Consider the following 13,958-nt stretch of genomic DNA (forward strand, 5'->3'; position numbering starts at 1 on the left):
CTTAATGAGTTATTTTTCTATCGCTATTACATTTATCCAAGCCCACTGTATAGAGTTTTTAATTGCACTTTCAATATTTACATGAGGGGGAGGGGTCACGAATTGACTTGAGCAGTCTGAATCTTGCAAACCCCACCCACACCTTCTCGTGTGATGGTGGGGGGGGGAGTGGATGGCCAAATGGTTAGCATGTGCACGCTGTATCATGAGTTTAGTGGTCACCTATCCAACCTAATGGGTTTTCAGCAGTGATAAGAGAGGAACTTGAAACCACAGTCCTGTGCAGCCTTGTCCTGGACCAACCAGACACCTCAGCACTTTTCATGGATTTGATCACACAACCTGCGCAATATGCACCATTTATAGTGGAACCCTTCTTGAAATAATCAATCATGAATTCCAGAAAACAGAGGCAATGACCCTGTCACCGGAAGACATTCTTTTGAACTGTTTGGGCGCTGCTGACGAGAAGTCCCTGTATACTTTGACCGTTTGCCTCTGTTTCAAACTGATGAACCCAGATTTCACATTGAGTAAAACTGTGAGCCAAGAAAGCCAGTGTATATCGAATAGTTCCCAAGATGCTGTTGACAGCATTCTGGGCACCCAACGGACAGGCACCTTTTTCATGTGAAAATGTTCATGGATTATTCGTTTCCCTGATGCTTTTTGATGATGTCATTTGCAGTAGCTAACTGTCTGACAGTTACTCGTCCGACAGTTACTCGCCTGTCCCTGCATTATTGTGTCCAGAACAGCTTCAACTTTATCATGGATGATACTTAACAAGGACGATCAGACCGTGGTTCATCTTCAGTGCTGATCCCGGGCCTTGTCCCACCATTGTTTTCCCAATGTCTGTCATTGAGTCAACGGGTGTGGTTTCGATTCCCCGGTTGTATGTGACAAGGAGTAGGGTCACCTGTTCAACCCCGTGGGCTTTCTCCTGACCACCCGGTTTCCTCCCACTGCTAAAGACCCCTACACGCAAGCGAATTATTGAAATAAAAATTGAACCATATGTTAGTCCCGAAATGTCCTAGTTTGTGTCAACTGGAGGCTAAACCCCATTTCTCTATATATATATCTAACTGTACCAATGGCAGACTAGATTATTTGCAAAATTTTATTCCTGCTACTGTAGAATCTTGTACAAATAACTAAGTAAGCAGTTCAATAACCTCTGTAAAATGTTGACTATATCTCTATACATAACTCTCTCTCTCTCTCGCTCTCTCTCTCTCTCTCTACAGCAGCATCTCTCTTCATCGAATTCCAAAGGTAAAGGATCTTTTACATACACACTCCAACGAGATTTTTTAAATCTCATCCAAAAGACTAGATGCTTTTCCTCCACGGACAAGGGGGACATCGGGAATGAACCTGGAACCGTATGAGTAATTAGCCAGCCAGCGCCGTATTCACCTAGTTTGTGTCGAGTGGACGTTAACCCCCCCCCTCTCTCTCTCTCTCTCTCTCTCTCTCTCCACCACTGTTTGACTGTACTACACGAAGGAGCATTGTCAGATAATGTTTGTATCATGTATCAATAATGATACCATTTTCCGCCAAATATTGTTGAACTGAACAGAATCACATTTCTACTAAGCTTAATCAGTTTCTGCCTTTATTGTCTAGTCCAGAGAGAGAGGGGGAGAGAGAGAGAGAGAGAGAAATGGGGTTTAACGTCCACTCGACACAGACTAGATGTTTTCGGGATTAACATATGGTTCAATTTTATTTCAATAATTCGCCTGAGCGTCGGGGTCTTTAGCAGTTGGAGGAAACCGGGGGACCTGGAGAAAACCCACGAGGTTGGACAGGTGACCCTACTCCTTGTCACGTACAACCGGGGATTCGAAACCGCGCCAGTTGACTCAATGACAGGTCTTATGATATAGCACGCACGTGCTAACCATTCGGCCATCCAACCCCCCTAGTCTAGAGAGAGAGAAATGGGGGGGGGGAGAGAAATGGGGTTTAACGTCCACTCGACACAAACTAGGTGATTTCGGGATTAACATATGCCTATGGTTCAATTTTATTTCAATAATTCGCCTGCGCATAGGAGTCTTTAGAAGTTGGAAGAAAACGGAGGCTATGGAGAAAATCCACGAAGTTCGATTTATCCGAAGGAAACCATGGCTTGACTCAGTAAAATAAAAATCAGGCTATACTGTTCTAAGTTTCTAATATAATACGGTGCAAATAACCAACATTTACTGAAAAATGGCCGCCATCTTGGATAATGGCCAACCCCCTCGTGATAGGTCAAGATGTTTGCAAAAAATGATTTTTCTAGCCAAATTCGCCTGAGAAACACTCACACAGATTTTCTTTGGGTAATACGTTGTTAGTGAACTTCTTTGTATATCAAAAGCGATTTTCCTTTGTAAACGTCATGTAGAGGGTAATTTTAAAATTAGTATTGAATGGGTTATGGGTGTCGCAATATTTACTTGCTAAGATAAACATTTTCACGTGAATGTCTATGGCATTAATCTGTACGTTACATAAGATTTAGATAAAGAGCCGGTCGTTCATACTATAGTAGTCCAAAAATGAAAATTTGATTAAAATTACTTTATTCTGAGCGAAGTTTTGGGTGTTGGAAATGAAGTGTGCTAATGAGGGATATTTTGCCCGGACAGCGACACATCGAATCCCCACAGTGCACGCCAATGTGTACACAGGATATCGGTTTTACGTTCCACCCGAACGACTAGACATCAGCTGTCCTTGCCAGGCCCTCCGTCCTACACCACTCGACAAGGGGAGACCACGTCAGAAAATCCCGATGAACCTTCTGGGCCAACACCGGGAGCGAACCCGCGATCTCCAGGCTAGTGAGCCAGAGCCTTACCCACTTAGCCACCGTGGCTCCTATTGGTGTTGGAAGATGTATCGCCGATTATTTATTAGCGTAGCAACGGTACTGGAAAATCGAGAATTAGTCTCGTTTGTCCATTCTATCGTTAAATTTTTACATCTCACGGGTGTCATAATCCATTTTAATCTCTGCCATCCGATGGACTATAGAGTTGATTATGGGCTTGTCAAATTAATAAATTTCTAAATAATAGTTTATACAATAGTTGAAGTCAAAATAAAGATATGCAATGGGCAGATTTACATAATGCATTAAGGCCGTAAAGTACATGTTGATGTCATTTCATACTAATTATGTGCGGTGAAATACGTGAGAAGCCTTACTGAACGACATTCGCTTACGCCTGCTTAGTCTATTGGGGTGGGAGGGGGGACGGGGCGGGCGATGGATGGCTGAATGGTTAGCACGTGTGCGCTGTATCTAAAGTATGTAATTGAGTCAACTGGCGTGGTTTTGATTCTCCGATTGTACGTGACAAGGACTAGGGTCGCCTGTCAAACTTCGTGGGTTTTTCTCCAGGTCTTCCGGTTTCCTTCCACTGCTAAAGACCCTACGCGCAAGCGAATTATTGAAATAAAATTGAATCATGTGTTAGTCCCGAAATGACCTAGTTTGTGTCGAGTGGACGTTACCCCCCCTCTCTCTCTCTCTCTCTCTCGCTCTGTCCATATTTATATTATTATTTTGTCGTTTTCGAATTACCCATTACTAATTACTCCCCCGTCGTTTTTCTTTGTTCATTATGAATGGCGCCCGAAAGCATAGAATACACCACTCATGTAGGGATCCCTAATTTTTACGGCAAGATCAGTGCTAATTGAAATATACAAACATTGAATTCTAATTCGTGTTTTTAATTTCGAATATTATGGAAATAATTGAGTTAGAGGTTTAGCTCCTTTAAATGGGAGAGCCAGACAAGGAAAGCTGTCTCGTCATTCGGATGGGACAAAAAACCGAGGTCCCGTGTAAAGATCCCCTGGCAGTTGGAATTCGACAATAAGAGGAGGCCATAGTGCCGCTGCCCGGGAAAAATTTCCCCTCATTGCACACTGTATGGCGTATGCCCGTCTTCATTAGCCCAGTTGGAGCAGAACTGTAGGACGTTAAACCCCATTTTACTTCATTTCATTTCCTTTAAATGGGTGGATCTCGGCTGATGCTATTATTTAACTAGATTGGTTGAGAAAACAGGCTTATTAAAAAAGTTCCCGGGTGTTATAGGTGTGCTATAATAACTATTCAAAAACGTATTCAGTGTAAGTAATATACAGTACTGATAGTCAACAAATGTACGTAATCACTGGTGATATTTAACGTGTTCAATAAATGTGCGTAATATTCAGTGGTGATAGTCAACGTGGTCAATAAATGTTGGTAATATTCAGTGGTGATATTTAACGTGGTCAATAAATGTTGGTAATATTCAGTGGTGATATTTAACGTGGTCAATAAATGTAAGTAATATACCAATCTCACTATAATCACATGTTTTATATTTTAACATAAAGACAAAAGAAATGACACGAAATGGGGTTTAAAGTCCCACTTTTCTGTTCGAATACTCAATTTACTATTTCTTAGCCCCTATTCATCAGACGGCTCTGGGCTAAGTTGGACTTACCCAGACATCACATGATCTCGGCTTGTCGACATATATGGGTATGGACTGGATGACAGGGGTTATGAAATTGATGGAGCTTTGATTAAAGCAGCCGAGTCATTAGCTCAATATCATCCACGGTCTTCGACATTGTAAACGCGACTTATTGGTCAATTTAAATCAACATTGATGATGTTATCTTACCGTGAAAAGATGGCCTTCTGATATCCAATATTTAAGACACAGTGAACATTTTAAAATTGGCACACGAATCGCGTGCCAGAATGCATTTGAGCTATTTGTAATGACGCGACTCGGTGAACAAGGCTAAGCATATCGCGGGGGAGAATACAATCGGTGTAGACTGGAATAACCAGACGCCAAAGAATGCTGCTCAATTGGAACTCTTCGCGTTTTTCGTCGAACATAACTGATTTGAAATTAGAGTAAAAACAGAAACGATTAATTGTAAATCAATTTATATACATTCATATTACATTATTATACGCTGCGACCCATTTATGTCAATTTCTAGATGCCAATGATTAAAGATGTAAGATTTGGATAAAGAGCAAGCAATTCTTGCTATAATAGTTTCAAAATAGATACTGTAAAATGAATAATTTGAAAATTTCATTCAAATTACTCTATTGCGAGCGAAGATATTTGCCATTGAAGGTTTGACAAGATGTGTGCATTAATTGCAACCACCGTACTGGTTGTTCGAAGCTAAGTCTCGCTCCTCCATTTAAAGATTAAAATCAATCTAATCTTTTTAATATCGGAGATATCCGATGGAACCGAAAGTTGATTATGGTCTTGTCATGTTAATAAATGTCTGATTAATAGTATATATGACATTTCGGGCCTAAAGAATAAAGGTCTGCAATAGGCAGATTTAGCTCTTGCATAATGTATGTTTAAAGAATTGGCCCATTTAAAGGAGCTAAATCGCTAATATTTTGGACCTAGAAATTGACCCAAATGGGTCGCAACGCATATAATAATGTAATCTGATTGTATATAAACTGATTTACATTTAATTGTTTCCGTTTCGATTCTGATTTCAAATCAGTTATGTCCAACGAAATACGGGATGAGTCTCAACCGAATAGTAATTTCTAGCGTCTGGTTATTCCACTCTATTGCGCATGCTCTCCAGATAAGATATGGCGTGACCATTTGACATAAATTGTGGAATATGTCTAGCCTCGTTCTTTCTGGTCACTTGTTACAAATAGCGCTGAAACGCACTATGGTACACGATTCGTGTACCAATGGTAAAATGTTTATTTTTTCTTAAATATTGGATATCAAAAGCGTACCGTTTCCCGGTAAGATCACAACATCAATGTTGATTTGAATTGACAAATATTTCGCGTTTTCAACGTGTAAGACTTTGGCTGATATTGTGTTAGAGACTTAGCTCATTTAAAGATGGGTTCCCGCGTACAAATTGGGTGATTTAATAGTATATATGGACTAAAAACATATTCAAACTAATTAATTTGTCATAATTATGCTTGAAATCCTTCTCCAACATTGTAATTGCGAAGGAATGCCCTGCTATTAAAATTCGATCAAACCAGGTCATGTTTACGTCACGTCTTGGAAATCAGAGGAGAATTCATTGTATACATAAGACGATGTTGTCTTTAATCGCTTACTATTTATTACAAATATCGAATCCTAATTAAATTCTCTGATTATCCACTACCCGCGTCTTTTCCGTCAATTTTTTCTCAGAAAGTGTTGTACGTCTAACTCTTCATACAGTTTATCAACTTGTACATCAAGCGCTCAATGTTCGCGTGTGACCTTGGACATCTCGCGTGCAGAAATTCTTAATCGTCGGGCTGTTGATTAGGGGAACCCTTACATTTTTGTCCTGTATACGCTCCATGAGTGTTTTTCGGGGAATCCAGTATTTTTCTAGTAAGATTGGATATCGCTACTTTCCATATATACACTGAAAAAACACTTGTGTTGAAAGAACACAAACTTGTGTTAAATTCAACACAAGTTAGGTGTCTCTATTTAACAACACAAACTTGTGTTAAAACAACACAAAACTTGTGTTAAATGTTGAAACAACACAAAACTTGTGTTAAAATGTATCAAACAACACAAAACTTGTGTTGAAACTTGTGTGAAATCTACACAATACTTGTGTTGAAACTTGTGTTGAAATTTCTGAAACTTGTGTTGAAATTTCTGAAACTTGTGTTAAAATTTCTGAAACTTGTGTTGAAATTTCTGAAACTTGTGTGGTTTCATACAAACTTGTGTATAACCATCATCAAAAACTTGTGTTGTATTTTCCCCAATTTATATCCAGCATAGCAACCTTTCTATGCAGGACCCCTCTCTTTGCTCTGTTAGACCTGTAAAATTTGATAAAAGAAGGAAACAAAAAAAAATTTTGTAAGATTATTATTTATTCATAAAATCATAGGAAAAAGTAAATTAATACATCAAAACTAAATAGATATTTGAAATGTTAACAGAAAAACAGAGACTTCAATTCTAATACAAATTATATTGTGTTATATATAATGACCCCCCCCCCCCACTTTACCCATCACAAAATATAAAATAGCTATTTAAATTGTTTTTTGCCCCACACACTTTACCCATCACAAAATATAAAATAGCTATTTAAATTGTTCTTTACCCCAAAACAAGAACTGAGAATATAAAGATATGTACACAGTATCCCTACCCCATACCCCAAAATATATAATTCAAATATATCTAAATTTAATAACATCCAAACTAAGCACTAATAAGATTAATTATGCACTAAATTGAAACAATTTCAAAAACTGAAAAATGCTACAAAATCACACTACAAGTGATTTGTGAGGCATCTAGAAATAACTAGCATACACAGAAAACTAACAAAAGAAAATTGCTCTATTTTGCAGGAGTAATAAAATGATGTAGAGCCTTTTCCTCATTAAAAAAACCCCAAACAAAATGAATATTTTATAAATAAAAGAAGCAAAGCATCAAGATTACAGGATTGAAATAAAAAAATATCATATGTACAAAAGATTTATATACAATCACAAGTCATAAGCCACAGTGGTTCAGTGAGCATAAGGCATTGGCCGCGAAATTTCAACTGGATTTTCCGGCATAGTTCCCACTTTTCAGTGTTGGATATGGCAAGGGATAATTGGGTACAAGCCCAGAATCAAAAGAGAGAGAGACAGAGAGAAATGGGGTTTAACGTCTACTCGACACAAATTAGATCATTTTGGGACTAACATATGGTTTAATTTTATTTCAATAATTCGCTAGCGCGTAGGGGTCTTTAGCAGTGGGAGGAAACCGGAGGTCCCGGAGAAAACCCACAAGATTGGACAGGCGACCCCACTCCTTGTCTACAACCAGGGATTCGAAACCATGCCAGTTGACTCAATGACAGGAGGCCGTATGATACAGCATGCACGTGCTAACCATTCGGCCATCCACCCCCACCCCCCAGAATTGAAACCAACCCAACTGCGTACACTTTGAAGAACCCTTGAAAATTGAATTATTTGAATCAATGACAGACCTTCTGATCAAATGTGTGCGTGTTAACCATTCGGCCCCCCTGGGTACCCTTTAAAGAACCCTTGACAGTTGAAATATTTGATATAAGGGTAGGGTAGAATCACTCTAAGAACACAGAAAAGCAGGAAATTAAAACGTATTTCATTTCATAAGCAAGGGAAAGTCACCTTAATGTAGGTCAAGGTTTTTTGTAATTCTGGGTGTATTTGATCTACATTTGGTTTCTAGTAATGCCTATTAAATACTTTATGATTTCCGACCAAATTCTAAGTGATTTATATGTCAGTTTACTTGCTATATTATACATACATATTTGAAGAGAATTAAAATCTAATTGTGTTTTGGAAGAAAATTTAACATTAATAACAAAAAATAAATATTTAAAAATTGGGTCAAATGCATTCTTTCCCAGAAGTATAAAATAAATTGATGCTTGGGTTCTCTTGTTGTTATCATACACCAAATACTCTTTCAAGGGTGTTCCAGCCTAAAAAATAAAAAGTAGGCAATAAGAATACAATGTTTAAATAAACAATTTATTTTGCCACATCGAGACTGAGTCTCTATTTGGTTTCAACTTTGCGTAACGCTTATTGTGTCTTGTCCACTTAAAGACCCAGGCAGATTATTATGCTCAAATCAAATGGGTTAAAAGTCAGAAAAATGAAATGAAATGGGGTTTAATGTCCTACTGTTCTGCTCCTATACTGGGCTAATAATGACGGGCATATGCCACACAGTGTGCCCGGGCAGCGGCACTATCATCTATTCTTATATCGAATTCCAACTGCCAGGGGATCTTTTACGTGCATTCCAATATTCATCTCATCGGAAGGACTAGACAGCTGTCTTTGTCAGGCCAAGTCAGAAAAAAGTCTTGAGATTTGGGACTGAAGTCTCATAATAGGTCAACTATTCACCCGGTTCATACATGTATTGTCTGCAAATCCAGATTCCCTACTACATCATTGGCAGCACCTATTTACTTGGCAATGTCTAATTATTTTTGGACCCATTCTTATTTTATTTCCATTGACAACAAATTGGATATTACCCTTTAAAATCTATTGAAATCTATTTGAAAAGTAAAATATTGTCCATCATTATTTTACTGCTATTTACAGTAATGGATGTGATTGGCAAAAATCAAGCATGCCAAGTACTTGAAATAGCTGAGTCCTAGGCATTGCCCCAAGAAGAATAACTAGATTACCAAGCAAGTGTATAAAACTACTTCCTGATTAAAAATACAAATATGTATGTTACTTACATTTTGCCTGATTATCAAGCTCTGTGAGAAAAGTTTCCACAATATGAATAGCCATTTCCAACTGTTTTTATCTTTCTGATGTAGTTAACTGGAAAAAAACATACTATATATGAGATGACTTAAATTGACTCAACAGTTAAAAGATGAAAGTTTTAATTTACAGTCTATATTTTACACAAATTTCTGGAGAGAATTAAAATATAATTGTGTTTGAGAGGGATATTTAACATTAAAAACAAAAATAAAATGCAACTGATAACTTATTAGCTTTTACAATCACTATATTCTTTTTCAAAATTATAAGGAGATCACATGGCTAAGAGGGTACGACGCTGGCTCACTAGCCTGGAGGTCGGGTGTTCGATCCCTGAATTGGCTGAGAAAGTTCATCCAGATTTTCCGACGTGTCTTCCCCTTGTCAGTGATACAGGACGGAGGACCTGACAAGGACAGCTGTCTAGTCGTTTGGATGGGATAAAAAAACGAGGTCCTGTGTACACATTGGCGTGCATGTAAAAGATCCCTTGGCAGTTGGAATTCGATATAAGAGTAGGCTGTAGCGCCACTGCCCGGGCAAAATTTCCCTCATAGCACACTGTATGGTGTATGCCCGTCTTCATTAGCCCAGTTTATGAGCAAAACAGTAGGATGTTAAACCCCATTTCATTTCATTTTCAAAATTATAAATTTGATGGCTTAATATTCAAGTATTATGACCAGGTAGAATTAGAGCATAGTTAATTTGAGGCCAGAGCCATTATAGATTAGCCAGAATCCTAATTAAAATAAACTCTGTAATTATATTAGAGAGACATTGTTTCATAAATTATTATCTATTGTAAAGTTATTCCAGTAAGGTATTAAGGATTATATTGTAACTAAAAACAAAGCTAAGGTATAAAAGTCCTAAAAATTGTATATTAAAGAAAAGGGCAGTTAACCACAGGCAGACAGAGGACATACTGAAGGGCAGGTCTCTGATAAGTTATTTCTTAGATGCTGTTCCTTATTAAGTTACCTATCCTGTGGGTCAGTATTATATGTATATATTATCTTTGTTAGATATTGTTACAGAATATAAGATTATACTAAGAGAAGTGAGTTATTGAATTATTGTATGTTCAATCGTACACCTCCAACTAGATTGAACATACAACCCATCGTCGAAGGTTGGACTATAAGTAGGTCCATAAACCCTGGATGATAGTATGTGGTTGAGTTGGCAATAAATATACTTTCTACGGTTCCCAATTTTTAAATAAATAACTTATTTTTCCACACGTTGAGTCTCTATTTTGTTTCAACTTTGCATAATACTTATTGTGTCTTTTCAAGTTACAGACCCAGGTAGATTATTATGCCTCAATGGGTCAGAAGCCAGAACAAAAGTCTTGAAAAAAAGACAAAATGAAAAAATAATCATTTAATTTACCAATTATCTCCACTAAGGCAGTGGTGAATACAGTATTGCAAACAGTATTACAATATGATATTAATTATATTTTACAAATTCATGCATTTGAACGCTTTATAATAATGATTATGAAAGGGTGTAACATTGCATCCATCTTATAGTTTTGAAGTCATATAGGTCTTTCGCAGTGGGAGGAAACCGTAGGACCTGGAGAAAACCCACGAGGTTGAACAGGCAACCCTACTCCTTGTCACGTACAACCGAGGATGACAGGCCGTATGATACAGCACGCACATGCTAACCATTCGGCCATCCACCCCCCCCCCCATCCAAGTGTATAGAACCAGTTCCTGATTCAAAAAGCAAATATGCATGGTACTTACATAGCCTTTGTCTGATAAGCAACCTCTGTAAGAAAACACTTCCACAATATCAATAGCCCTTTCCAGCTGTCTTGATCTTCCGAGGTGGCTAACTGAAAAAAAATATGCAATGTATTACATTAGTTGGCTTAAATTGACTAGACAGTTTTGATTAAGTCAAAAAATGTTAATTTAACTACATTTGTTTTGTTTCATGTGTTGGTTTGCTTTGCCACAGATGAGACAGTCTTACCTAACTAAGATTCTGTCTGTGCTCATACATGTACGTGTACAGTTTTACTATACTAAACTGAATTTTAGATTTCAAACAGCAATCTTTTCTATAAGAATTAAATAGTTACCCACCAAGAAAAAGCTGCTCTATCATCATTTTTTCCAGCCATTTCTTCTTCCATTTTTTTACTTTTATAATTTCTTTTGTTACATGATCTTTTCCTGGGTGATTTGCATATACATCCAATATTGAAACTGAAAAAATAAATACATTATATGTAATTTACCATTAAAGCTACCATACCATATATACAAACTGTGTGATTTGAAATTGAAACTAATGTATCTATATGTATCAAAAATTTTAATCCCAAGGAACTACCTAAGCCGTAAAAATCTATTTTTATAATCCTTGTTTGTCACATGGTTTCAATGTCGCAGTAATTAGAAGACGACCATGGTGACTGAGTGAGTTAGGTGCTGGAATACTAGCATGGAGGCCACAGGTTACCTCTTGGGGTTGACCGAGAAAGCTCATCTTGATTTTTCAGAGTGGTTTCCCCTGAGATCCAATGTACACATTGGCGTACACATAAAAGTTCTCTTGGCAGTTTGAATTCACTATGAGAGTAGGCCATAGTGTCGCTGCCCGGACAAACATTTTCTCTTAGCACACTGCATTAGACCAGTCGGAGCTGAACAGTAGGACGTTGTCTTTAAACCCCATTTCATTTCAGGTAATCTAGTATTTTTCTAGTAAGATTGAAGTCTCTCTACTTTCTTTATATGTAAATATCATATTTGAAATAAGCCATACTTTTATTCAATATGGGGTGGGGCTGGGGGGAATGGTCTAGTAGTTAATGCATTCACATGAAATCACAGGGTCTGTCATTGTGTTAAGTGGCATGGTTTCGATTTCAAGGAGTAGAGTCGCCTGTCCAATCTCTTGAGTTTTTCTCTGGGCCATTCGGTTTCCTCCGTTTGCTAAATACCCATACCAGCAAACGAATTATTCATATCAAATTTAACCTTACCTGTCCTTTTTCCCGAAACAACCTAGCGTCTGTAGGCTAAGTAGAATGGAACAGTGTGCAGGGAAATGGTGGAAACGGAAGAAAGCTAATCGTCGTCGTAGTTGATTACCGGTATGCATATAGGCATAGCTTGGACTACTTGATTCTTCAAATACAAGTACACGTAAGGCCTTGTTTATGTCATTTTTCTCTCTCTGTTGCATGTAAGTGTCATATAAATACTTTACTTGGGATTGTATGTTCACATACACTAATCATTGTAGGACATTGGTAAAAAAAAAAAAATAGAAAATATAAAAATTAAATGAAATTGTTACCAGTTTTTCTTCAAATTCCAATTCAATGCCAAAATGGAGTCCTTGAACGGTAAATTCTCAATACGGTAATTGCTGTAACTGTAAGGTGGAATGAGTCATATCATCACTGACTGGAAAAAATAATGAAACTATAGAGAAACTTCCACAGACTGATTCTAGTTCCATTATTTATTATTTATTAACTGTGACTGAATCAGGAAAATAGGGGCCTAATAATATTCCACAGAGTGACAGAGTCGGAGGTTGAACGGAGGGTTTGGGGAAAATATCTGCTTATTTGATTTAAGGTTGTTTTTTTAAACATAAATTAGATTACAATTCAACTAACACAAAAGTGTAAAAAGATTTTTTCTAGTCTGTGCCCGCGTTTATGTCTACTCTTGGCAAAATCGTTATAATATAAAAAAAATCATGAAACAAGAATCAAAATGGCCGCCAATCGGGTCTCCAACGCCAATCCAACCTCCCAAGATATAATTTCAAAACAGATTCTTACCTGCTGGTTCAAGTCGAACCGTTTCTGCTTTAATCATAATGTGATTCTGTAATGTAAGTATTTGAACAACATCGTAGCGCCGAACAACTAATGTTAATTAAGCATGATTTCAGAAAAATTGAACAGATTTGATAATAACATGCCGAAATTTTTTTCCTGACCGCGCCATATTATAAACATGAACTTCCGGTTTAAATTGTTGGAGGTTTTTTTAAGGAAACGAAATACTAATATTATACAGAGAAACAATATCGATGCTAAATTACATACATGGTATTATTTTTTTTATATAAATATTCACAAACCTGCGGTCTTGTATTCTATGTGACCATTAGCTTACATTTGTCAAACATATCACTGCTCCAAAATCATTTCAGCACGTTGTTAAATGTTAAATTAATTGTGTGAAATCACTTCATTTAATGTCCGCTTCCACCGAGATGATATCGCAGACAAAATGTAGCCTATAGTACGTTGATTTTATCAACCAATCACATTCAATAACAGTTTTACTTATTTTCTTGTCAACGCATTTGGAGTCAATTGTTAAAATCACACCGGGCATGAGCGCTCAACAGGCCTTTGATCTACCAGTTTATTGGGCCCAACTTTATTTTAACTACAGACATCTTAACACCAATTAGCATTCAAGTCTGTCTGGCTATATTGTCTGAGTAAAAAATACCTTTCTCTTACTTGTGGACCCCCGGATTAAGACTTTGTATGGAGTTCAAATTTAAAAAAAAAAATATTTGTTGACGGTACACATTA

The 13,958-nt window shown here is 37.3% G+C and overlaps 1 long non-coding RNA gene across 6 annotated transcripts; it reads right to left on the reverse strand.

The window, feature by feature from the left end:
* Window positions 1–6,949: 6,949 nt before the first annotated feature.
* Window positions 6,950–13,958, reverse strand: LOC126815969 (uncharacterized). 6 transcript variants are annotated; one of them, XR_007678137.2, is made up of 6 exons: window positions 13,493–13,958; window positions 12,692–13,233; window positions 11,470–11,592; window positions 11,125–11,216; window positions 9,328–9,415; window positions 6,950–8,544 (listed from the first exon to the last, which is right to left on the reverse strand). It is a non-coding gene; the product is annotated as an uncharacterized LOC126815969 (long non-coding RNA). The 6 variants fall into 6 exon arrangements; XR_007678140.2 differs by having other exon boundaries at window positions 6,958–8,544; window positions 12,692–12,801; window positions 13,493–13,941; XR_007678139.2 differs by lacking the exon at window positions 13,493–13,958 and having other exon boundaries at window positions 6,958–8,544; window positions 12,692–12,801; window positions 13,020–13,400.

The sequence above is a fragment of the Patella vulgata genome, chromosome 3, assembly GCF_932274485.2.
Source record: "Patella vulgata chromosome 3, xgPatVulg1.2, whole genome shotgun sequence".
NCBI classification, from domain to species: Eukaryota; Metazoa; Mollusca; class Gastropoda; family Patellidae; genus Patella; species Patella vulgata.